The 25,071-nt window shown below is 36.7% G+C and overlaps 1 protein-coding gene across 4 annotated transcripts in view; it reads left to right on the top strand.

Moving 5' to 3' along the window:
- Positions 1 to 209: 209 nt before the first annotated feature.
- The window catches only part of LOC112051559 (protein N-terminal asparagine amidohydrolase), a 116,601-nt gene continuing 91,739 nt past the window's right edge, over positions 210 to 25,071 (top strand). The window contains exons 1-3 of one of the 4 annotated variants that reach the window (XM_052885714.1): positions 210 to 504; positions 15,198 to 15,241; positions 23,663 to 23,697. The gene's annotated coding sequence lies outside the window, so the exon portion shown is untranslated. The remainder of the gene's footprint in view (positions 505 to 15,197; positions 15,242 to 23,662; positions 23,698 to 25,071) is intronic. The other 3 variants (XM_024090279.2, XM_052885715.1, XM_052885717.1) reach the window with 3 other exon arrangements.

The following is a 25,071-nucleotide window of genomic DNA, read 5'->3' as shown; positions in this document are numbered from 1 at the left end:
GACATTACCAAATGACAATGAGCGCCAATAAGACATTAGCGCCTCTTCTGGGGGACTTTTTTCATGAAAAGAATTTAACATTTACATCTCTGTACGCTTAGACACCTATGTGCCTATTCTGTATGCCTTTGGTACATTGTCTCTGGTTTCTCTTTATCATTTTTTATCTGCTAAATTTCTTCATTTCTCATCTGTGGTCAAATTTTAATTTGTATTTTGTTTTGATTTAAAATTTTATTTACGTATTTCAATAAATTGTTGAAAATTGGAATTAAAACGAATGGAAAATAATAAATAATGATCATTGTATACGACACTCAATGACTTTTTATTTTCATGTCTTGTACTTTCTGCAGTAATGTGTTATCGTAAATATCTGTAAAATAAATATAAAATGTGGTTTTTTACGCTAGTTGTCCGTTTTAATTTATGAACGTTATAATTTTGTGTTAGTGTGCTGGACATGTAAAGTTGTTAATAATTGCGAACTCGAACTATATTTTGGTAAGTGAAATATTTTAAATATTAATTTTCAATACGATGTATTATTCGCCAAGTAGGTCTCTAGTTTCGGTATACTAACAAAAGCCTTTTGAGTTCGGTTTTGTACGTTTTACATTTACAACTTTATTGAGTATGAGTAGACAAATATTTCATAGTTTAAAGTAGGTAAGTATAAAAAAAATATGCTATAAACTTAAGTCTGGACCTCAGACCAAGTACATATGCGTTTGTATTGCACCCAAATTCACCAACAAAGTTGTATGTAATTTTTTGAGAGGGAGGAAGTAAACTCACACATTGAAAATAATTAACACCAGTACATAATATATTTAGTGACCGTATACCTGGGTTCCCTGGGCCGACGTTGTAGGGGTGACGTTGTAGGGATGTAGGGTAATACACACATCAAATTTTTACACAGGCTAATAAAAACATAGCTTAGACTATCTACAGAATATATACCTATGTTACCGTTAAATTGTAAAATACGTTAGTTTATAATCTCTCTTGCGATATTGTAGTCTGTCGATATATTGTTAACTGAACATACTGTTTAGAATTTAACATGTTATTTTTCGGTACATTATAATCTATCAAAGTCAAACCATTAAACTGCAATCTTAAAACATCAACTGTCTGAACTTGCCCCTGATTGGTCAGCCAGTTGGTGACATATATAAACAGATTATTTGATTACTTGATCTATATTTTGCTGTTTGCGAACTTACAAAAGAAATGTAACTTCATCTTTTAGTAAATTAGAAGTTGTTGACTGTTTTTCATGCCATTTAATTAAACACACCAGCATTTTTAAGGAGCTCTTTACACGACATTACAACAATAGTTAAACATTGGTTATAGAAACAGTTGTAGTTCTTGATCTTTGATAGAGGGGTAATGTTTAGTGAGGCAAGTCCCTATATAATTTGTCTGGACCCTTGAAAGCTGCTACCTTCGAAAACCACAGTTAAAACTCCATTATTGGCTATAATAATAATAATAAAAAAATTTCCCACAGAGGTGGGGTTGATTTTTTTTTATAAATTTTTAATAGTGTTTTATATTATATTTTGTATTAACATTGTTTAAAATTAAAAAATGGACATATAAATGAATGAAAGGAGCATAGGCTAACAAACTTTTTAAAATGAGACTAGTCTGGTTGACGCAGGGTAGGGGTAGGGTAGAGGTAGGTAGGGTAGGGGAAAGGTAATGGTATCAGTCTCAAGCCGCCAGCATCCAGCAGCTGCCTGCAACCCAATTGATGTCTTCGGCTCACCTTGGGCGACCAACATTGCGCTTGCCAGTGTGGGGTCGCCATTCCAGCGCCTTGGGACCCCAACGCCCATCGGCTCATCAAACTATGTGGCCTGCCCATTGCCACTTCAGCTTCGTAACTTGTTGAGCTATGTCAGTGACTTTGGTTTGTCTGCGAATTTCCTCATTTCTGATTTGATCATGCAGAGAAACTCCAAGCATAGCTTGCTCGCTCCATCCACCGCTGAGCGACTTTGAGCCTTCTAATAAGGCCTATAGATAATAAATTTACTAAAAATAATAAGGTTGCATAGATAATAAAGTCATAGATAAAACTGATTGTCTAATAATTGGCATGTGCATGACAGAAATCATTTGATATAACAAATTATCTTTAAGTACCTACATTTGAAGTAGGTATCTAGTTAATTTAATTGATGTTTACTTAAATATCTTAACATGTAGTTACTTGGGAATTCCCCTCGTTCTCAGAATAACAACTTATGCAGTGCTACTAAATACATATTTTTTAATAAATGATAGTTGTATTTAGTTATAGTATAGAACTAACTGGTAGTTCCCCTAGTGATCTATATAATCATTTTGTTAACTACTACTATATCTACTATCATCATCATCATTAGTAACTCATTAACCGACTTCCAAAAAGGAGGAGGTTCTACGTTCGGCTGTATGTATGTTTTTTTTTTTTTTTTTTTTTTTTTTTTTTTTTTTTTTTTTTTTTTTTTTTTTTTTTTTATGTATGTCCAGCGATAATTCCGTCATTTGTGGACCGATTTTGAAAATTCTTTTTTTTTTTCGGCTCACTGTTGAGCAGTCTTCTCTTAGAAAAAGAGGGGTTAAGCCAATATTCAGTGCTTCAATTGAAAATGTCCTAATCCTAATTCAATGAAAGTACGAGTATCTTAAATGTCAAACGAGTTCGGTAGGTTTAATTTTTTGAAAGCTTTTTTGTGTTAGCAATAGACTACAAGCCCATGGACAAAATTAATCTGTGAAATGAACCAACGTGAATAACGCTTAGATGGCTGTTACTTTATCAGAAAATAACTCTGGTCATTTCTGAGCGGTACATTTCGATAATTATTTATTTAAACAAATATCAACTATAATTTTTGGGCGGCATAATTATTAAACAATATTGTTCGTGTTAAATAATATTTTGAACAGGATGCCGTACATTTTACAATGACCTTATATCATATGGGTGTACGGATACGGTTGCGACCCTTGGCTTTCGACGCTGGAAATATGCACGGCGTTTACGAGTAAATTATCTGTATAAAAGAAATTATACAAATGCCGTATAGTATAGTAATAAATGACCTATTGCTTCTTCAATTTAGGTCATTTTGCACTGACTTATTCCGGAACCACCACTTTTGTACGGCACTAGATTTTTCGACATTTATTTTTAATAAGAAAGCCGTACATCAATAATAATTAGTCGTAATTTCTCATTTTTACTATGAAATGAAAATGATATGAAAATATACTTTATTGTACACCACAAAGAAACATACGATACAAGAAAAATAATAGTAGAAAAAAAATGCACAATAGGCGGCCTTATCGCTAAAAAGCGATCTCTTCCAAGCAACCTAACGAAGAAATTAATAATAAAAATGTACCATTTACTTACCTGTACCGCTCAGAAATGACGGCATAGTGCTCAGAATTATTTTTTTGATATGGTAACAGCCTTCTAAGCGTTATTCACGTTGGTTCATTTCACAGGTTATTTTTTTCCAAGGGCTTGTAGTCTACGAGTAGTCCAGCAGTAGAACACGGAAGCCGCTCGGTTAGCATTCTCCTCAGTTTATCTCACTAGTACCTACCCTTTAATTGGCGACTCTTACTTACCGTCTAACAACAGATTAGCCGAGCCTAACGGTGAAAGAGCGGCGAATTAATTAGGAAAATACTCCACTGTTTCACGTACACAATGAAGTTGGCAACTAACGAGTAAATATAATTAATTAAGTAAATAAGAATACAATAAAACTTTTTTTAAATTTTTGTTTATCCGGGTGTTGATTTGCTTTGGAACGTTGTTAGCCTATTTTTACCCGACTACGGCGAAGCCAAAAGAAAGGGTAAACGATAGAGCCGTGGTCGCACCGACTTTATCTTACCTCATTCAAAAAACACCGTTAAAGATTTTTTAATGGAAACTAAGGGTCTCTAACGAAGGTTTGCCACATAACTAAAGGTTTAGCGAATGGAGACATGATTCCGTAAGAAAATTACAATAAAATACTTGAATGAGAATTTGGACCCTTGAAACAGTCTTACCCCTGGTATGACTTACTTTCAGTTTTCATAAAATGTGGTATGTCTAGCTATACTAAAGATACCAACCGTTTGACGGTCTCCATGGCGCAGTGGTATGCGCGTATGGGTTTGATCCCTGGCCGGACCGATTGAGGTTTTTTTTAATTGGTTCAGGTCTGGCTGGTAGGAGGGTTCGGCTGTGACTAGTTACCAACCTACCGACAAAGACGTACTGGCGCGGCACTACGATTTAGCGTTCCGGTACGATGTCGTGATGAAAGTGTGGATTTTCATCCTCTTCCTAACAAGTTATTCAGCTTTCAACTAAGCAAATTGCATCATCACTTACCAACACGTCAGATTGTAGTAACTTCTAAAAGAATAATAAAAATACTCATTTATGTTATTTGTTATTTTTAAATTACGAACAAACACTTCAATTTTATTTATTTGTATAGATAGATGTCATAAATTTAATCGAACGACATTCTTGTTATTCTGAAATGATACTTCCTGGTGCGTTCTACATAATAATTACGTGGCGAAGGAATGCCCAGCGCCTGGTCAATGGGTAATCGACCATTGGTTATGTCTATCGCCTCAATGCTCAATTACCCGAGAGGTACTGTGAGCAGTTTATATGGAAAGTAGGGAACAATTCATCGTTGCCGTTAGATGCACGCTCCGAACTCCGCCCGATACTCGACGACGTTTTAATTAAAGTATTGTGTGCCCGCTAACGTTAAGGGGATGTTTCCACAATCGTTAAATTAATTAATCATTGATTAAAATCTGTTATTTTTTTGTTACTTAGTGCCGATGGCTCCATGTGGGACCACTACGGCGACACCGGAGGGTTTAAGCGAGCGAAGATCCTGGCAAAAATTTACTTACTTCTATACTAATACTAGCGGACGCCCGAGACTTCGTCCGCATTTAGACCTCCTTAATCCGGCCCTATATCTAAATCCTTTCTTAGCGGACCTCTACTAACTATAACCTACGTCCCTGCCCTATTTCATCTATGCACGTCAAGCGGTTTTCGAGTTTTTTTGATGAATGACCTTTCGTATTTTATATTAAGAAGAATAGGTATAAAGAGGTAAAGTTTGTGGTATTGTAGGCGGTAATCTCTGGAACTACTTAACCGATTTTGAAAATTCTTTTACCGCTAGAAAGGCACGTTATTTGTGAGTGTCATAGGCTATATTTTGTCTCGGTATTCTCACGGGATGATTATAATTATTATATTGAATAATTTTCAGAAGTGCGGAGTAAACCAAAACTCAAGGGGCTTTTTGATTGAATTATTAGCAGAAATGCGGAGTACATAATAAATCTGGGGGTAATTCTGATTTAAGGTATCGACATCGGTCGAATTTTTTGAACTAACATATAAGTCGTCACGGTAATTTTTATGCAGTAAAAGTAAAAAATATCTTCTCTTCTTCATTCCTACTCGTATAGGTCTTTTTGTACTTGGCCACGAGGTTAGCCGGTGTACCAATAATGCTGCAGCTATCTATTTCTACATGCCGTTTACTCATTAAGTTAATCGTTAGGTTAAATAATTATTATAATCATATCAGTTGAATAAAAGACAATTCGAAATCACAAATTCTACTGTTTCTCTTGTGGCAAAGACTATAGTAATGATGATAATGAACAGTTAACTGCGAACAGCCAGTTAAGTAGATTTTAACGAGATATAATTTATTTAAATATCCACTAGTTACTTGTGAGTCTTCGCTTTAATAACAAACTCTCGATAAGGGATTATACGCCATTATTATGCAAAGCTCTAAGGTTTCGGGAACGCAAACTCTCGTCAATTAAGGTATCGCAGGAACTCATCTTCTATACAAGTGAGCGTACAGTAAACCTATACGGCACAATGGTATAATGAGACATTGAACCAACGCCTAGATGAAATGTCCACACGTGCCAGAGTCGCCGCTAGGGCATATGCTGCGTAAAGTAGAATACGTACCTATACAGGTTGCTCGGGTGTAATTCCCATTACTTCAAGGTGTTGACGAGTCCACTTATAGAAGCCGAACAGCATAGAAAATATTTTTTAAGTAAAAAATAAAAGCTTTTTATGTTTTCATACAAAGTAATTCAAATAATTCCGTGTAACATACGCCTTTATCTATCCTTGCATTTTAGAATATGTAAAACTTGGCTATGTAAGTAATTATAAGGATGCGTATAAGGGACATTTTTAAGATCTATTTACAAAAGATTTTTAAGATTTATTTACCCCGAAAATATTAATTTTAGAACACATGTTCTTGAACATTTTTATTTAATTTTCGGTAAAGAATATAAAACCAATGTTATGGCAAATACTCCCCACCATTATGTATATGGTATTAAGTAATCTTGGTAAATATAAATACGTTTTGAATAGAAAACGAGTGTTATGTAGAGTTTATTAAATTGCATGACATTTTTCGCAACTAATATTTATTTTATGCACACCACAATCTTTTCTTTCTTTATAAAAAAATAAATACTTTTTTATTGCAATGATATTTCGATCTCAATGAAACGTCTCAAATATTCACAGATTCTTTATTCTCCGAAATACACCCGAGTCGATATAAAGTGAAAAATTTACGTCTACAACAGAATACACCTACTATTTACACTGGCTTGCAACTTGGTCTTAAGTTCGTGAGCTATATTTAGTTATATGCTTATAACTACTATCAGCAAGGCCTCAAAGGCAGCATTGCTTGGCGGTGTCAAGTAGCATTGCTTCAAACAGAAATGCTATTTGGCTGCGTCATATTTTAGCAGCAAAAATGATCTTTGGCACTAGCTCCGACACTGATAATATATGCCCTAATGGTACCTAATGGCTTTGATTGGCCGATCGAGCTGGAGTTGGGAAAGCGGTTAAACCTGCACTTTATGGGCTCCGCAGCCATTTTTAGTATGAATTGCCAATTCAGTCTTTAATTGTACAGATCGAAATGAGTTAATACTTTTACGTTGTGGGAAATGAAAGTAATGATGGTGTGCCTAGTTATTTAAATGCATACGTCTGTAACTTATAGAGAAGACACTAACGTTCAAAATGCTAACTGCTTATAGTCTTTGCGCCCAGACGTTTAATAGTTATTCATGACCATACGTAGCGAACGTTCTTCTTCCTGATTTCGGTGCATCCGATAACAAAAATTATATCATCATCATCATCATCATCATCATCATCATCATCATCATCATCATCATCATTATTAACGGACGTCTACTGCCGGACATAGGCCTCTTGCATAAACTTCTAACTACGGTCTCGAGCCGCCAGCATCCAGCGGCTCCCTGCAACCCGCTTGATGTCTTCGGTACACCTAATGGGGTGGACCAACACTGCGTTTTTCGGTGTAGTGTCGCCATTCCAGCACCTTAGGAACCCAACGGCCATCGGTTCTTCGAACTATATGCCCTGTTCATTGGCACTTCAGCTTCGCGATTCGCTGAGCTGTGTCAAAACAAATAATGTGCTCCCAGAGAATTGTTCGATTACATGGTGGATTGAGTGGTAACCTCACCACATAATTTTTTGTCTGATCTGCATAAATCGGCTTAGCTTGCATAGATTGTATTTTTTATGCTAGTTTGGTTGACATGGGCGAAGCGAGGTGCGGGCAGCGGGTTGCAGCCCGAGCAGAGCCGTCGGTTACTTTTCGGTTACTCCATAGATAGGCGATGGGAGCAGAGAGGGGAAGCCACTGGCGCTGTAGCGCAATGCAAATATGATGCGCATTGTTTCTTATTGTTAAATCTCATTATTCAATCTCATTGCTTCGTCTGCTTTCGACGTTCGTCTGAATTGTGAATAGAGATTGTCAATATAGTGTCCCACCGAAGGTTTCAGTTTTCGGCTTAGTATCGGTTTCGGCGAAAAACTGGCCGAAACCGAAACTATGGCTGAAGCTGAAGTTCGGTTTCTGTTTCGGCCGTAAAAACTAGTTTGGTCGGAGAGTATCAATTAGTCATGTGAGATATTCAATTCAAGTATAGCTAGCTTTTTTATTTAGAAGTAATTACAATGAGTAAGAAATCAAATATCATGTGTCTCGAACTATGAATCTATTAGCCTACTAAGGGAGTATTAGCCTAACCCCTCTCATTCTGAGAGGAGACTCGTGCCCAATAATGGGCCGAATATGGGTTGTTAATGATGATAATATATTATTAAAATAAACATAGGTTTAGTCATTGGACTAAGTTTATCTATCTACTTAGTAGAAAACCTAATGGTAGATATTATGCAATTAATTGAACAGAGGTGATAAAATTGTTCATTGCACCACCTCGGGGACTTAGCACGTATTAACTAGTTTCTGATGCTGTGGGAAATTGCTAATGAGGCACATAATTAAAGGGCCCCTCGGAGGAAATTGCCACGAACTAAACGTAGAACTGCTCATATTAAAGTCTGCGATGCTTATCCACTATCTACTAGCCAATGAAGGTAAGTATTAGGGCCAGTTTCACTAACTTTTGATTAGTGTCGGATTATTTATTTACTAGTATTGTCTTTGTCAGCTTCTACTAATCTTCTAAATATGTAAATGCGAAAGGTCACTCATCACAAAATCTAGAAAACCGATAGACGTACAAATATAAATTATTGACAGGGAGGTAGTTTATATTTGGTAGACATTCGCTAGGAACGGATTTTGCGACACTGCCGGATTAAGGAGTTCTAAAAGCGGACGGATCATCTGCAAGTTTGACATAAAGTAAAAATATGATATTTTTTGGATATTTTTTTTTGTGTGTCGGGTCGGGCGAAGTAATGGGCGTCTTTTATAGTCTATACTAGTATTGTAAAGAGGAAAAGTTTGATTGTTTATTTACTTTGAAACTATTGGACTGATTTTAAAAATTGTTTCACCAATACAAAGCTACATTATCAGGGAATATCGTAGTGTAGGAAATAAGTAGTCTGAGACGGATATGACGTCGCTCGATCTCGTGTTGGCTCGTGCCGACGCTAGGTGGCGCGACTTGTTTCAGTAAAAAGTAGGAAGTTAGAGAGCGGTAGCGATTGGCCGGGTACGACTGGCGATATAAGGCGCTCGTCGTACGGTCGTCTTCAGCGGTCTCGTTACGTTCGACCCGGCCACAATGTTGTCTAATGCTTCATGGGTTATTTTGGATAGGCGGGGAGGATAACTTGAGGACTGAAGGGTGAGTGTTGGCATGTCGGAAGGGATCCCTTAAACCTGCATCCGGAGTCACAAGTCTCTGGGAGTGCTCCAGGTATTCTCTACCATTCTAGGGTCTTATTTTGGTTACAGTTTGATTTAGAAAGAAAGAAGGAAAGAAAATAAGTTTATTAATTTTTTTAGTGTCACAAACAGTACATCCTATCTTAGATATTATATGACTGTCTGTGACACCAAACAGAAAAGGTTTACAGCTAAGCATTAGCCGTTCATAGCAATAAAACAATACCCAGCGCTGATTTTCAGCTGAAACCCGGGTGACGTCACAGTCAGTTATAATTAATAACTAATCAAAATACTTTTAATACATTCAAATTAGAAGATAATAATTTGTTAATTAAGTTGTCCTGACAAATAGTGTGAATCATAACCTATGTTCGACATTGGATTTCTTATTTTTGTAATCCACTTCTGAGTCTGCTAAAAATAGGCTATATCTGGTATATTCCCAGTGGAATGGGAACTACCCTGGTGAAACTGCGGGGTTCTGCTAGTCTAGTATGAACATGGATTGTGCAATAGAGCAATAAACCTGGTATCACTTATCATAATGGCGAGCAGGAACCGGTTGGGTTGCAATTTAATCAATCGTGAATGTATCGCCAATAAACGGTTATTGATGATGTGGCGTTCGATCATGTGTGATTTCTTATCCGTATATTTAGCTGATTTTAGTCGGATAGTTTACAATTTACATACGCTTATCTATACTTAATATTATAAAGCTGAAGAGTTTGTTTGTTTGTCTCGTCTCTCGTCAGATTTGAAAAATTCTTTTAGTGTTACATAGCCCATTTATCGAGGAAGGCTATAGGCTTTATATTATCTCCGTATTGATACAGGAACGGGAATCACGCGGGTGAAACCGAGTGGCGTCAGCTAGTCTATCTATAAGAAGGGAGGCCTGTACTATTTGTACTTGGCCGTTAAAATAGGCTGATAAATATGGTTTTTGACGGCCTCCGTGGCGCAGAGGTATGCGCGGTGGATTTACACGGAGGTCCTGGGTTCTATCACTGGCTGGGCCCATTGGGGTCTTCTTAATTGGTCTAGGTCTGGTGGCAGTCTTTGGCCGTGGCTAGTTACCACCGAGCGATTAAGCGTTCCGGTATGATGTCGTATAATAACCGAAAGGGGTAGGTATGGATTTTCATCCTCCTCGTAACAAATTAGCCCGCTTTTGTCTTAGATTGCATAATAACTTACTATTAGGTGAGATTGTAGTCGAGGGCTAACTTGTAAAGAATAAAAAAAATGACCTCCACGCGTTCCCGAAATAAATGGTCGTGACAGGCGGACAGACACCAATGTGATCCTATAAGGGTTCAGTTAGTTTCTTTTGAGGCACGGAACCCTAAAAAATGTTAATACTGATAGAAGGCAACCAGTCCTTCATAGTACCAACTTACAGCCTCTTCGTAAGCTAACACCGTTACTTTATTGGTTTCCTACTTGGTCAACGGTTCCCAACTTGAGTATCGATTTAGATCTGGGCACCGGCAAATACCATCAAACTATCTTAAAATAAAGATAAAGATAAATATACTTTATTTGCACACCACAAAGACAAAAACAATTGAAATAAAAAACAAATTAGGAAGAGATCAGCATACAAAAGGCGGCCTTATCGCTAAGTAGCGATTTCTTCCAGGCAACCTTCGGTTTAGGAAAACTTAAGGACATCAGCAGGTGGCGTAAAACAAAAATAACCATAGTATTAGTAATACACATACATACAAATAATTTACATCCTAATACATAAACAATATTACACAAATACCTACAATAATGAATAAAATACATATCAAAATATACTAATAAATACCTTAAATTATTGTTATTTGAACCTAACACCGAGCGAAGACACTATACATAACACACATAGTCCTTATACGTCTCTGATGCTTTAAAGATTTTATTTTATATTTATTTTCATTGCTGGTAGCTTGTGGTTGTGGTTGTTCAAATGCAACATTTCAAGTCTTAAGTATTTCATTTGGAATCGATTTGGCTTGGTTTTGGTGGTTCATCTGTTTTTAGGGTTCCGAACATATTTTTCGCAAACTAGTCTTCTCAAATAAAACCGGACAAGTGCGAGTCTGACTCCCTTGTAATTAATCACCTAAAAATTACAGAAAAAAAATGATCCAGAATGAGTCTTTACAAGCAGCTTGGTGAAGCCGGTGAAACCTATAAAAAACAAACGTCACGCGTCTCCTTGACATTCACTACAAACTTTTTTCATAATTTGTATTTCAAAATCAATAATTACCATTGATAAAAAATACTCCATCTTATTTCTTTAGTTTTTGTGAACAATTTTTTTTGTGAAATATTTAAAAACATAAAACGCCATTTTTCTTGAATAATATTGAAAATTTCTGGTGCAACGCTTCATGTCATACTGAATCGAGAACGTACCTATTCGTTTTTGAATTATCTATATAATTAAATATTTATGTCATAAATCCGGTATTCGACCGGATAATATTCAGGCCGCCGAATAGCTGCTTCTATTATTCCAAATTATAGTATTCGACAAATGGTTGCGATTTTTACCTTTTTATCATACTCAGAAGTGGATTACAAAAATAAGAAGACCTACGTCGAACAAAGGTCAGGACAACTTAATTAACAAATCAATCTGTAACCAACATAATACCCTAGAATGGCAGAGAATACCTTTAACAGTCCCAGAGATTCTAGACTCCGGATGCAGGTTTAAGGAAAAAAATCCAATGAACGGGAATCAGTGTTTGGGTATTAATCCCCTGGGTTAGTCCTTTTATGAAGTTTGGGAAACACTGAATGGGCACTAGAATATTCTATTTATTTATTTTATACCGGCTACCGCGCACGGTCTCACGACTCAATCTAATAAATAGTGGCAGTATTGCAGAAGATATGCGGTAATAAGATACACGGTGGCGAATGTACGAGCGCGATGGTGCCGGGGAAATTATAGTTTTATACTTACGCCGTGTAACTGAATATCTGAATGCTAATGTCTGGGATGTTTATCTGCTGAGACCATTAGAGACACTGTAACGAGGCTTAGTGCGAGCCACGAGTTAAAGGTTTTATTTTTAACACCATACAACTGTTTGAGATAAAGACGAACTGAATGTAATGGTTTATTGTGGAGATATCGCATCGATACATACCTGTACTGTACTAATCACATACCTACTTAATATATTTATATTAATAGATAATAACAATTATTTTCAGGTTATATTACAGGTTAATAGGCTAGTTGAAACTTTTTTTAAATGGTCTTAAATTGTTCTCGTAGATTGAAAAAAAAATATCATATATATTTTTTTGAGATGGGATTACTTTTACGTGGTTTAATATTTTAACTGTTTCATGACGTCACGTTAATTAATCCTTTACCAAACGGAACGTTTGACAAAAATATTAGCTAACAATTAGTTTGACGTGTAATACCTACATCAAGTAATTTTCTGACGTCACAAAATGGACGACAGCGTTTTTGACGTTTGGAAAATTGGAAAAGTACATGATTTTAAACTTAGTTTTCTATGAAATCCATTACTTTTGTTATTTCATATCGATATAATATTTCGGACCCTTATTCCATGTACACGTAGTTTCGTGTACATGGAATAAGGGTACATGGAATATTGTTTATATTAAATTTGATATTAGTCAACTACCCTATTCTTTTCATCTTTCTAGTACATCACTACACTACAAGTGTCTGTCTTTGATTTCAAAATGACTATGATGTCTCAAGTTCTACGAGTATACGCAGTTATTTATAAGATTCTATGCAAGCAAGGTTTTTTTTTAATTTTTGTATGTTTGTTCGTCTGTCTGTAATTAGAGAAGTTACTGAGTGTGAATTAAATCGATCGTTGTTTTTTTTTATATATTGTTAACAAATCAATAACACTGTATTTAAACAAAATACTCTCTACGTACTTTCACCACGAAACCGAAGCATCCTCAGGAGATGTTGACTCTGCAAAGTGCAATTGCAAAGTGAAAATCTATCCAATATTTAAAGAGGGTTGACATTCGAAAAAATAGTAAGTGGGGTTGAAGGGAAGGGAAAAAAACGTGATTTTTCGACTTGTGGAGGTTTTTGGATTATCCGGTTTGCTTTTATAATATTAGGTAGATCGAAAAATCAAATATATATATATATGGCGTGACTAAGGTAAAAATGGATTTATTCTCATAATATATTTCTGATGGTTCGAATAACACAGAGAATCCGGGCCTTGCAATATCAGTGACAGCCGCTGATAATATTGTCTCAGCTCGCTATTATTGGATCATAAACGCGTCGCGTTTCGCATTGTTTATGGTCCGAGCGGGACTCACGATGCAATTTCATAGGACATTTACCTAGAGCCGGACGATTTGTAGGGCTCACGGCGATAACTAAGTGGCCGGGTGATATGTCGCGCGAACGATGTTATTTGAACTTTGAACCGGCAGGTATGAGGGTAGATCGCCTCAAAAGCTCTGAAGGTTTAGGGTGGGAAATACTATAAAGCATTTAGCTATCACTCTGGGCTTACTTGTAAGTGCTCGCTAACTATGGGTTTTCTATGAACGCTTACAGTTACTCAGCGCGCGATGGATAAAGTTTATAACTTCATCCATCCATCCATCCATCCATCCATCCGCGATCGAAATGAAAAAATCACAAAGTTATCGACATTGAAAACAATAATAGTTACTTTAATTTTTTACTAGTTGACGCCGCGTGGTTTCACCCGCGTGGTTTCCGTTCCCATGTGAATACGAAGATAATATATAACCTATAGTCTTCCTCGATAAATGGGCTATCTAACACTGAAAGAATTTTTCAAATCGGATCAGTAGTTCCTGAGATTAGCGCGTTCAAACAAACAAACAATCTTTTCAGCTTTTTAATATTAGTATAGACTAGTTGTCGCCCCGCGGTTTCACCCGCGGAGTTTCCATTTCTGTGAAAATATGGGGATAAAATATAGCCTATGACACACATATCACAAATATCAAGTGGTAAAATAATTTCCAAAATAGTTTCAGAGATTACCCCTACAACACCACAAACTTTACCTGTTTAGAATATTAGTATAGAAAGGGTTAAAAACCATTCTTAACGAACAAAATTATAAATGGGTCGCAATTAACAACGACTCTAAACATAAAATCATTGGAAATTAATGTTAAAAAACATTTTATGTATGCAATTAAAAATTTCTGGAACCCCTATTTCTGTTTGAATTTACGACACATTTCCTTTCTCAGCACATTATGTTGCGGCCAATAGAAGGATATCGAATGGATTTACATAATTCACATTTGCATTGAAATCCTCAAAAGTAACTTTGTATGTAAATGACGTATCATTAACATGCACCTGTATTCATGTTTATGTTAAACATCGGAACATCGCGTATTGTCGAATCTATTATCACGATTAATGTACAAAGTTTAATGGACAATTTTTATATAATTTTCATAATTATACATTACAAATCATGATTATTATTTACTCACATTATACTACTATAACTATTCTATTGAAAAACCTTTTGTTATGAAAGTAACTACAAAAATTTTATGCATTACTCTTACATTGCTGGACCGATATTAACCAAATATAGACAAGGACCACCGCAAGGAAACTGGCTTTCAATAGAAAAAAATCGCATCGAAATCGGTCCATCCGTTAGAGAGCTACAAAGCCACAGACTGACACACACACAGTCAGACAGGCATCCACGTCTAACATATAACACCCCTCTTTTTTTTGCGTGGGGGGGGGGAGGGGGCTAATAATCTGTTTGGGATAAATTAAAAAACTACTGTAATGTAGATTTGACGAATACCTTTCAAAATGTGAGTAATATTCATTGATTTTTGTTAAAGGTAAATGGTGGTGGAAAAAGCGAGGAAGCATGCCAAGACTAAACGTATGTAACATTAGCTTTAATTATTATTATTTTTTAATCAGGTGGCATTCTATAATCTAGGTATAATTGAAATAATAGAAAAGGATTATGAGAATCGGCCAACGTCTAATTGAAATATTTTTTTTCTCTCTCAATCTCAATCTATAAATGCGAAAGGTCACGATATCTCGAAAACCGCTTGACGTTTAAAGTTGAAAATTGGCAGGAAGGTAGTTCGTAGATAGTAGACATCAACTAAGAACGAATTTTACGAGAGGGCGGGATTAAGGAGGTCTAAAAGAAGACGAAGTCGCGCGCGTCCGCTAGTGTTAGTATATGGCAACACAACGTTTGCTGGGTCAGCTATAGTTATTTCTAAAGACAAACTAATTACAATAGAACGTACGTAGAGGCAGATGGTCAAACAAATATAGCAAGCTGAAAATAAACAAGCGACGCAAACACAACGCCATATCGATGATATCAAAGCAATCCCAGAAATACAAACTCCACACCGTATGGTCTGAGAGCTGGTCGACGTTTTTGGGTAAGTATTTGAGGCAACCTCAAAACTTGTCCTGTACTGTCCTGTGTCCTCCTATACTATCCTAGTAGAGAACTGAAGCTGACTGGGTAAGGGTAAATCAAACCAATCCTTCAAGCACACTGAAATTTTATTTTTATACATTTGAATTGCACATTGAGTAAACAATAAATGGGCGAGACTATTTAGTTGGTTATATAACTTTGTAAGCAAAACAAATTCGCAAATAAAATAAAAAACTCGAGGGGCTTATTTATTTTTTAATATTCAATTTAAAGGTATGAAAAATTCAAACAGCCTCAAGGATATTTTTTGCAAAAAAACATTTCGAGAGAAATGGTTTATGTAGACCCACTACTCCCCATCCAGGTCTCCAGTTCTGTGTTAGGGTAATAGTATAAAGTTATTCATCATCATCCATCTGATGATGATGGATGATGAAAAATCATATCAGCCTATGGATGTCCACTGCAGGACATATGCCTTTTGTAGGGACTTCCAAACATCACGATACTGAGCCACCTGCATCCAGCGAATCCCTACGACTCGCTTGATGTCGTCAGTCCACCTGGTGGGGGGGTCGGCCAACACTGCGCTTACTAGTGCTGGGTCGCCATTCCAGCACTTTGGGACCTCAACGTCCATCGGCTCTTCGATCTATGTGCCCCGCCCATTGCCACTTCAGCTTAATAAAGTTATTAGCTTGCCTCAAACACGTGTCTAAAAATGTTAACCGGCTCTTCATCTAGTATTACAGTACGAATTCGCTCGAAGCATACCGGCGCGGGCGCACGCGGTACTGTAATTACGCTCTATCAATGCGGTACTGGTTATTGAAAGGCTCGGGGAGGTGGGGGATATTAAGATGATGGCCGGCTTGTAATTTGATGGATTAAGGAACACACCCGCGGGCTCTTAACAACGTGTAATGGTGATTTAAACGTCTCGATCGCGCGGATTGCGAACTGTGTCGGTTAGGTGGAAATGTCAACTAGCGAGTTGATGTTTTTACTTTCACACCTACCTTTATGAAATGTCATTTAAAAAAAATATACGAGTATCTATTTACGCATAGTCTTTTTGCACATACTTAGGTAATTTTATATATTTCTATTATCTCAAAAATTATGGTGACAGATTGTGCTAGAATTCCGTAGCTTAGTAGGTACTGGTTCTAGTTGTCGTCAAGTACTTGTTCAAAAATGTCGACCACTCTCGGAATAATAAATATTTTTTAGGATTTTAAAATGATTCGTGGGACTTATTTTTGACACAAAACTTCAACAGTTGGTTCATCTTCAACACTAGTGCTAACCAGTGCCCCCGCAAGACCTAAATCATAGAATATATGGTACCGCTGGTACCGCTAAAATAAACTAAAACAAGCGATGCCTGCCTTTTAACCTTATAGTCCCTGCTAAATCAAAGAAAGTTTCGGGACTATTTATATCAATACTAGTAGACGCCGCGCGGATTGACCCGCGTGGTTTCTGTTCCCGTAGGAATACGGGGATAAAATAGCCTATAGCCTTCCTCGATAAATGGGTTATCTAACACTGAAAAAATTTTCAAATCGGACCAGTAGTTCCTGAGATTAGCGCGATCAATCAAACAAACAAACAAACTCTTCAGCGTTATAATATTAGTATAGATAATAATATTTTTTGCATGAGCTTCTAATTCTCATTAACCCGTCGAACGATTGAAGTTAGGCTGTGGTTAGTGGTGTACCAACATGCTAACTGCAATAATTGTCACGAAACTAAACAATTCGTACAGACTAACTGACAGTCGGACATGATAGGCCTTGTAGAGGCGTGGCGGCTGCGCCCGCGACTCGGAAACGGCACGTGAGAACCGACCGACGCTGTCTGCAGTATTTACTAGCGATATCTGAGCTTTCTTAGAAATGTGCTATACACTCGTTCGTCCATTATGAATTACTGGTACAGGTTGATGTAGTCATTTCGTTACTTCTTCTTGTATAGATAAAAAGAACCATGTGCGTTGTTTCAAGTGTATAATACAGTTTTTGGAGCATATACGTCAAATGCCTCGTTAGTCGTGTGACTAGCTGTGGTTTTAGATCAGCAGAATCTTTAAAATTCTGGGCCGGGCTATGAAACATCGATCTGTAGGTAATTATCATTAATAATATCTGATAGTGATCGTTAAAAGCCAAGGATTATCTCCCTAAAGTGTTCATTTACACGAACGGTGGCGGTCGTCGGTAGCAGTTGCCGCTTGTGTAAATGAATCTTAAATGGTTTATTAGTAGATATATTCTCCATATCGCCTCTCATATAGGGAAAGAAACCTGGCCTTGTAGTAGCTCGTAAATAGTGATGATTAGCCTCACATGAGTAATATTCTCCTTTCCTTTCTAAATAAGCCTATAGGCTTCCAGCATATGTACTGGAAGTGGGTTCGACCATAGACCCATATAGAGTTGAGATTTTTTAATGCTTAGTACCTAACTATAAAATATTCTAAACCTTCCAACTACATAAGTGTAAGCTTAGAATGGGTAAGACGACGTATTTAGAGTATCATTTCAGTTTGGTTTCTCATATGTTTTATGTTTTGTTTAGCCAGCTTGGTCGAAGTTCATTAAGATCTGTAATTTATTATCTTCACGATTGTCTTAAATAAATAAAATTAATAATGTATACAGTTAGTGCCGTTACAACGATAAGAAAATTAAATTCAACCTCACAGGACCACAAATCTTCTAATGACAATAAGTATTTACTACGTCACGAAACAAATGAATGCAGTTTTCACTACGAAAGCACGATAACAGTAAAATTAAATAGCTATTTATTAAGTCGCATCAAATCATAGTAGGTAAGCGGATAGTCTATGGGTTTGTGTGCAACGGGAAATCTAGGCAAGGTGTAGTTTCATTATGGTAAGGTTTGGCTAATAGACACCTTGATGGTATGTTGAAGCGACTAACCAGCGCGACATGCTTATAGTATGTATATATTGTAGGGGCTTCCTAGGAGTGTCTAGAGACTTTGTGTTTCGACTTTATATAATTTTACTCATCATCAGCAGTTTATTTTAAGCAGTCCGAAGAAGAGGTTGGACCTGGAGATGACGACGACGACCACGACGCTGCCTTAATACGGGTCGATATAATACTACCAATCAAGAAAGAAAACTCACCTCAACATCAGAACCTCATAATTTGTAGGTTAGCCGCTGGACAATTGATGCAGGTTATCTCATATGTACAAAAACTAAAGGTCATCACGAAATATCGATAACCGCTTGTATGTCAAGCGGTTGAAAGATGAAATTTGTCAGGGAGCCAGTTTATATTTAGTAGACGTCTGTTAAGGACGGACTTTGCGACAGGGCCGGATTAAGGGGGTCTAAAAGCGGATGAAATCGCGGGCGTCCGCTAGTTATTATTAATCATCATACCAGCTGATGGACGTCCACTGCAGGACATAGGCCTTTTGTAGGGACTTCCAAACATACTGAGCCACCTGTATCCAGCGAATCCCTGCGACTGGCTTGATGTCGTCAGTCCACCTGGTGGGGGATCGACCAACACTGCGTTTTCTAGTGCGGGGTCGCGATTCCAGAATTTAGGGACTCCAACGTCCATCAGCTCTTCGAACTATGTGCCCCGCCCATTGCCACTTCAGCTTCGCAAATGGTTGAGCTATGTTGTTGACGTATTACTATATCGATTAATCTAAAATTTATTTTAGATTAATCGATATAGTAATACGCGAGGTGAAGATCGTTAGATAAATCAGCAATGACAGCGATGCGATTAAAATCCGTGTCGTTTGGCGACAGTCGAACAAGCGGCGGCTCGTGAGAACACGGGAGTGCATGCCTAGCAAGCGATTCTAGCATTCCTTTACTAGTCAACAACTCTGCGACTTCACGATCAGAATTGTAAATTGAACGTGTTAAATCCGAACAGGACTTTAGATGCGATTTAAAAATCCAATTGTTTTTACACAAGAGTTTTTATTAAATATTTAAATCTTCGTTAAAAATCATATTAAGTCTATTTTATTAACCGACTTCCAAAAAGGAGGAGGTTCTACGTTCGGCTGTATGTATGTTTTTTTTTGTATGTGTAAGTAGGTCAAATCTGGAAGATAAATCTAACAGCTTTCTGATGTCTGCACGAGAGAGGTAAAGTTTGTGAAGTTGTAGTAGTAATCTCTGGATCTAATGAACCGATTTTGAAAATTCTTTTTACTAATAGAAAGCAACGTTATTTGTGAGTCTTATAGGTTATATTTCATCCTCGTATTCTTACGGGATCTTACTGTGTATCTTTGCTGACAGTAATATGGTGATGTAGTGTTGGTCTAGTGGCGTTAGGCTTTATCAAACAAAATAAATTCATCATGTTAGATCAGATGGGCGTAAGCTGCTTTTTAATAACAAAATTATTCTATCGAGTTTGCGCTTTTTTACTGAGTGCTACTGCTAGATGTATGTAGATGCATTGATATGTTATTTTATCATTCTTTCTGTTGTTGCATCTCATATCTTAACATAAATCAACAGAACTTCTGGAACATTGCGCCGAAAATTATTTATTATTTTTTCTACTGCATTTTGCTAGAAACCAGAAATGTTAGTGTAAGCATCATTTTGCATTGTCTCAAAGAGTTGATGATTAGCAGATGTTTATCAATATTGAATAAGTTGGCGTTATAAATTACAAATTTACAATATTAACTTTAACTAATTTCTTATGGGGCTTTCATCCTTTTATCATGGATAGTGCATTAGGCAACTATGGGATTCGTATAATTGTGTAAATAACAAAGCGCATTTTTTATATTATCTTTAGGATAATATAATATGTCATGTCCTCCGTCGACAACTTATAGCTTTGTGGCAACCGTTCGTTAAACCCCTTTTAAGTACATAACATTAACGTTCTCTCACTCTATTCTATTATAAAATTAATGAGAATTCTTCTATATGAAAAGCTCAACTGCTTAATAAATAAGCCTAACCAACTTCGTAAACAGCGCGCCTCCGTTGAATATATTGCGTTTTCCGCCATACACCATGGTTATAATGGTTTACGATGCTAACAAATATTGTCTCTTTATAAGTTTATGCCCCGGGGTGTGCAATGCACGCGGAGCCTTCGTGTTCCACAGTTTGTGTTTATGACTCTATAGCTCTTGGTATTTCGTAATCGATAAATAATTTAATGTCAGTGCTGATAAAATTGCTTCCTGTAGTGGTAACTAATTTATCTTCACTAGTCTTATCGTTTAGCTCTGTCCAGTAGCGTTTTCTGCTACTATTTTTTTTTATGACTCGACAGTCTGAGTTTCGAGTTCGTTTCTAGCCCTCTCTATTTATACTAACGTGTTAGAAAGAGAGATTTACGAATTCGAGACTCACACTGTCTGTACTGTAGTTGAAAAAATGTCGTTACACAATACTGCCACAAAATGTAAGGATTAACTTGCTGGATTTCTATGTAGCAATGAATGCTACAGATTATGTAGCCGTCATAGCCCAGGTAATAGCCCAGCATATTACCTCTGTCTCCGATTCCGGAGGGTGTAGGTTCGAATTCGGTCCGGGGCACGCACCTCCAACTGTTCAGTTGTGTTCATTTTAAGAAATTAAATATCACGTGTCTCAAACGGTGAAGGAAAAACATCGCGAGGAAACCTGCATACCTGAGAATTTTCTTAATTCTCTGCGTGTGTGAAATCTGCCAAATCGCATTGGGCCAGCGTGGTGGACTATTGGCTTAGCTCTTTCTGATGCCTGCGACTTAACATACTTTATACTGCTTAATCAAATATCGCAGATGAAACGACCGATTTGAACATATTGTTTTTAAGATAAAGCAGATTTTAATGAAGACTTGGTTAGCCAGTCATAAACAAATCTGGTATTTGAAATACTTGTCATAAAAATATGAAATTATTTTCATAAAAATGTAACTCTTACGTTGCTACTTACTACAACAACATACAACATAGGGTTTACAAAATTACTATTAATATAAAAATATACTATTAATACACCCACAGGAATGAGAGTTTAAACGGGTAAAACCACAGACTGATTATGTATTATTAATAATCCGTTATATAAATAAACCGTTTAACATTTAACAACAGTTCATTTAACGATTCCACTCACATAATGAACGCATAACGAAATTTCTTTAATGCCCCAGCATGTAACAGTGCAAGTGTAAAGGTTTATCGATGTCAATAATAGTTTTAATGCGCCGGTGTCATTGTTCGTGTACTATTAGCATAGAGATTAGTTGTAAATTGCTTCCTCCTAGCACCTCGCTCTTATAAATTGTTTAATTATGCTTATGAGATGGTATTTACTGCCGATCTGTGTTAACGTCTTGATCTATCAAATTGTTTTCACACATGAGGAATTGTTTGTACAGTTCGCAACTATTGTCAGTCTATCAGTGACCAATTGCAGGGTTTAGGCGTCCCCTTTTCTTTATTAGATGGGAATATAGTGTCTTTGCCCAATACGCACCTCCTAGCACCTCGCTCTTATAAATTGATTAATTATGCTTAAAAGATAGTGTTTACTGCCGATCTGTGTTAACGTCTTGATCTATCAAATTGTTTTCACACATGAGGAATTGTTTGTACAGTTCGCAACTATTGTCAGTCTATCAGTGACCAATTGCAGGGTTTAGGCGTCCCCTTTTCTTTATTAGATGGGAATATAGTGTCTTTGCCCAATACGCACCTCCTAGCACCTCGCTCTTATAAATTGTTTAATTATGCTTATGAGATGGTATTTACTGCCGATCTGTGTTAACGTCTTGATCTATCAAATTGTTTTCACACATGAGGAATTGTTTGTACAGTTCGCAACTATTGTCAGTCTATCAGTGACCAATTGCAGGGTTTAGGCGTCCCCTTTTCTTTATTAGATGGGAATATAGTGTCTTTGCCCAATACGCACCTCCTAGCACCTCGCTCTTATAAATTGATTAATTATGCTTAAAAGATAGTGTTTACTGCCGATCTGTGTTAACGTCTTGATCTATCAAATTGTTTTTACACATGAGGAATCCTTTGTATAGTTCATAATCGTTATAATTCTATCAGTGACCAATTGCAGGGTTTTGGCATCCCTTTTTTATATTAGATGGGAATTTAGTGTCTTTGCCTAATACGCACCTAGCACCTTTTAGCAACTCGCTCTTATTAATTGTTTAATTATGCTTATGAGATGGTATTTACTGCCGATCTGTGTTAATGTCTTGATCTATCGAATTGTTTTCACACATGAGGAATCGTTTGTACAGTTCACAATCATTATCAGTCTATCAGTGACCAATTGCAGGGTTTAGGCTTTCCCTTTTCTATGTTAGATGGGTATTTAGTGTCTTTGCCCAGTATGCACCTAGCGCCTTCTAGCACCTCGCTCTTCTGAATTGTTTAATTATGCTTAAAAGATGGTGTTTACTGCCGATTTGTGTTAACGTCTTGATCTATCGAATTGTTTTCACTCATGAGGGATCGATTGTATAGTTCGCAATCGTTAGCAGTCTATCAGTGACCAAAAGCAGGGTTTAGGCTTACCCTTTTCTATGTTAAATGGGACTTTAGTGTCTTTGCCCAACACGCTCCTATAATGAAGGATAGCGGGTGATAATATTTGATTATCTTAACAATTCAGTTCTAGATTATCGCTTTTAAACAAACATACTAACAAACGATTTCTTCCGTTTTCCGTTACAATTTTAGCATAGATTTTGTTATGATTTAAAAAAAAATCTGTTATAATTAATGTTTTCCTTATAACATAAATTATATTCTTGTGTTATTGATCGTATCTGTTACATTATTTTTTTGCATACTCTATCGTCATTTTTATAGATATTTTAATTGTTACAGGTCTAGACACCGTCCCTTAGAAGATGTCGTTACAAGTGAGTTTATTATAATAATAATTAATATTTACTTTTGCCATTTTGATAGAAATGTCATTAGTATCGAATTTTTATTATGTAGGTAGATGAGGTAGGCACGTCGTTTGTATCGATAAGTAGGGGTTAATATGTTTCCTGTAACATGTCATTTTTGACAACCTCTCTGGCGAAGTTCAGTGTAGGATTTTATATTTTCTAAATTGGCTCAAGTCTTGCCTGGTGGTAGGTATCATCTGCCAACCGATAGCCGCGATGCCGCGTAGAAACTGATATAGGTATGACAAAGTCAATGTCAAAATTAAATTATTTCAATTAGGCTAGAACAAGCACTTTCGAAACGAAAATGGGTGGATTAAACTTGTACCTCTTCCAAGTAAGCCCTCTTCCATCTTACACTTCACTCCATCGTTTAGCATCAGATGAGATTGCAGTCAAGGGCTAACTTGTAATTGATTGAAAAAATAAGCTATATTCACGATACTTGATATATTGACTATCTAAGATGTAACATAACAATGTCCTAAGCTGCTTGCGGACCAAGTCGCGGGCGGCCTCTAGTATATTATTAAACTTATGTACACTAACTAGTATGTCATGAAGTTTATTAGGTAGGTAGTGAATGGTCGTTTGTTTTCTTTTATGACTGCGAAATATAGCATCAATTTATAATAATCTCACGTTACATGTAACAATGTGCACGATATTTTAAAACGTTTTTGCAATATCTCTCCCTTAGCCAGTTCATTTGTTACCGCGTGCCGGATTTATTTACAGGCTACATTATCCTGTCCCATCAAAGAGACTGGAGTGGAGGATATAATATGAGTATTATGCGTATAGTGCAAAATGGCTTTATCAACGTGAAAAGTCTACAATTTTTATGAAACTAAACCTTAGTATCGACATCGTCATTTGCAGCCTTTAACGCCCACTAAAGACGGTCAGACCGCTTCATAATGGAGTGAAAAATAAGGATATGGGGCTTAGATCCACCACGCTAATCGAATACGGGCTTATGTTTGTTCTATATTGTTGGTATAGGTACTTACTATAAAGCTCTCGCTAACTAATTGCATGTAATATATGACACATTAATGCGTGTAATAATATAAATAATATGACACGTGTCAGACTCGCAGTAGTAAGTCAGCGCTGAACGGGACAGGTGCCATTACAGTAACCCGCTAGTCAGCGTCTCACTGCTTGATCTGAGCTTCTGAGTATTATCTATCGTGTTTTTGTTGGGATTTGTGCTAATAGATTGCGTGTAATAATGTGACACGCGTCAGACTCGGTGCGGTAATGTAGTTGTAAGATAGCGCTGCCCGGGGCAGGTGTCATTACAGTGACCTTCTAGTCAGCGTTTCACTGCTT

The sequence above is a fragment of the Bicyclus anynana genome, chromosome 15 (assembly GCF_947172395.1).
Source record: "Bicyclus anynana chromosome 15, ilBicAnyn1.1, whole genome shotgun sequence".
In the NCBI taxonomy this organism is placed as follows: Eukaryota; Metazoa; Arthropoda; class Insecta; order Lepidoptera; family Nymphalidae; genus Bicyclus; species Bicyclus anynana.
This window is presented reverse-complemented; position numbering and strand designations above follow the sequence as displayed.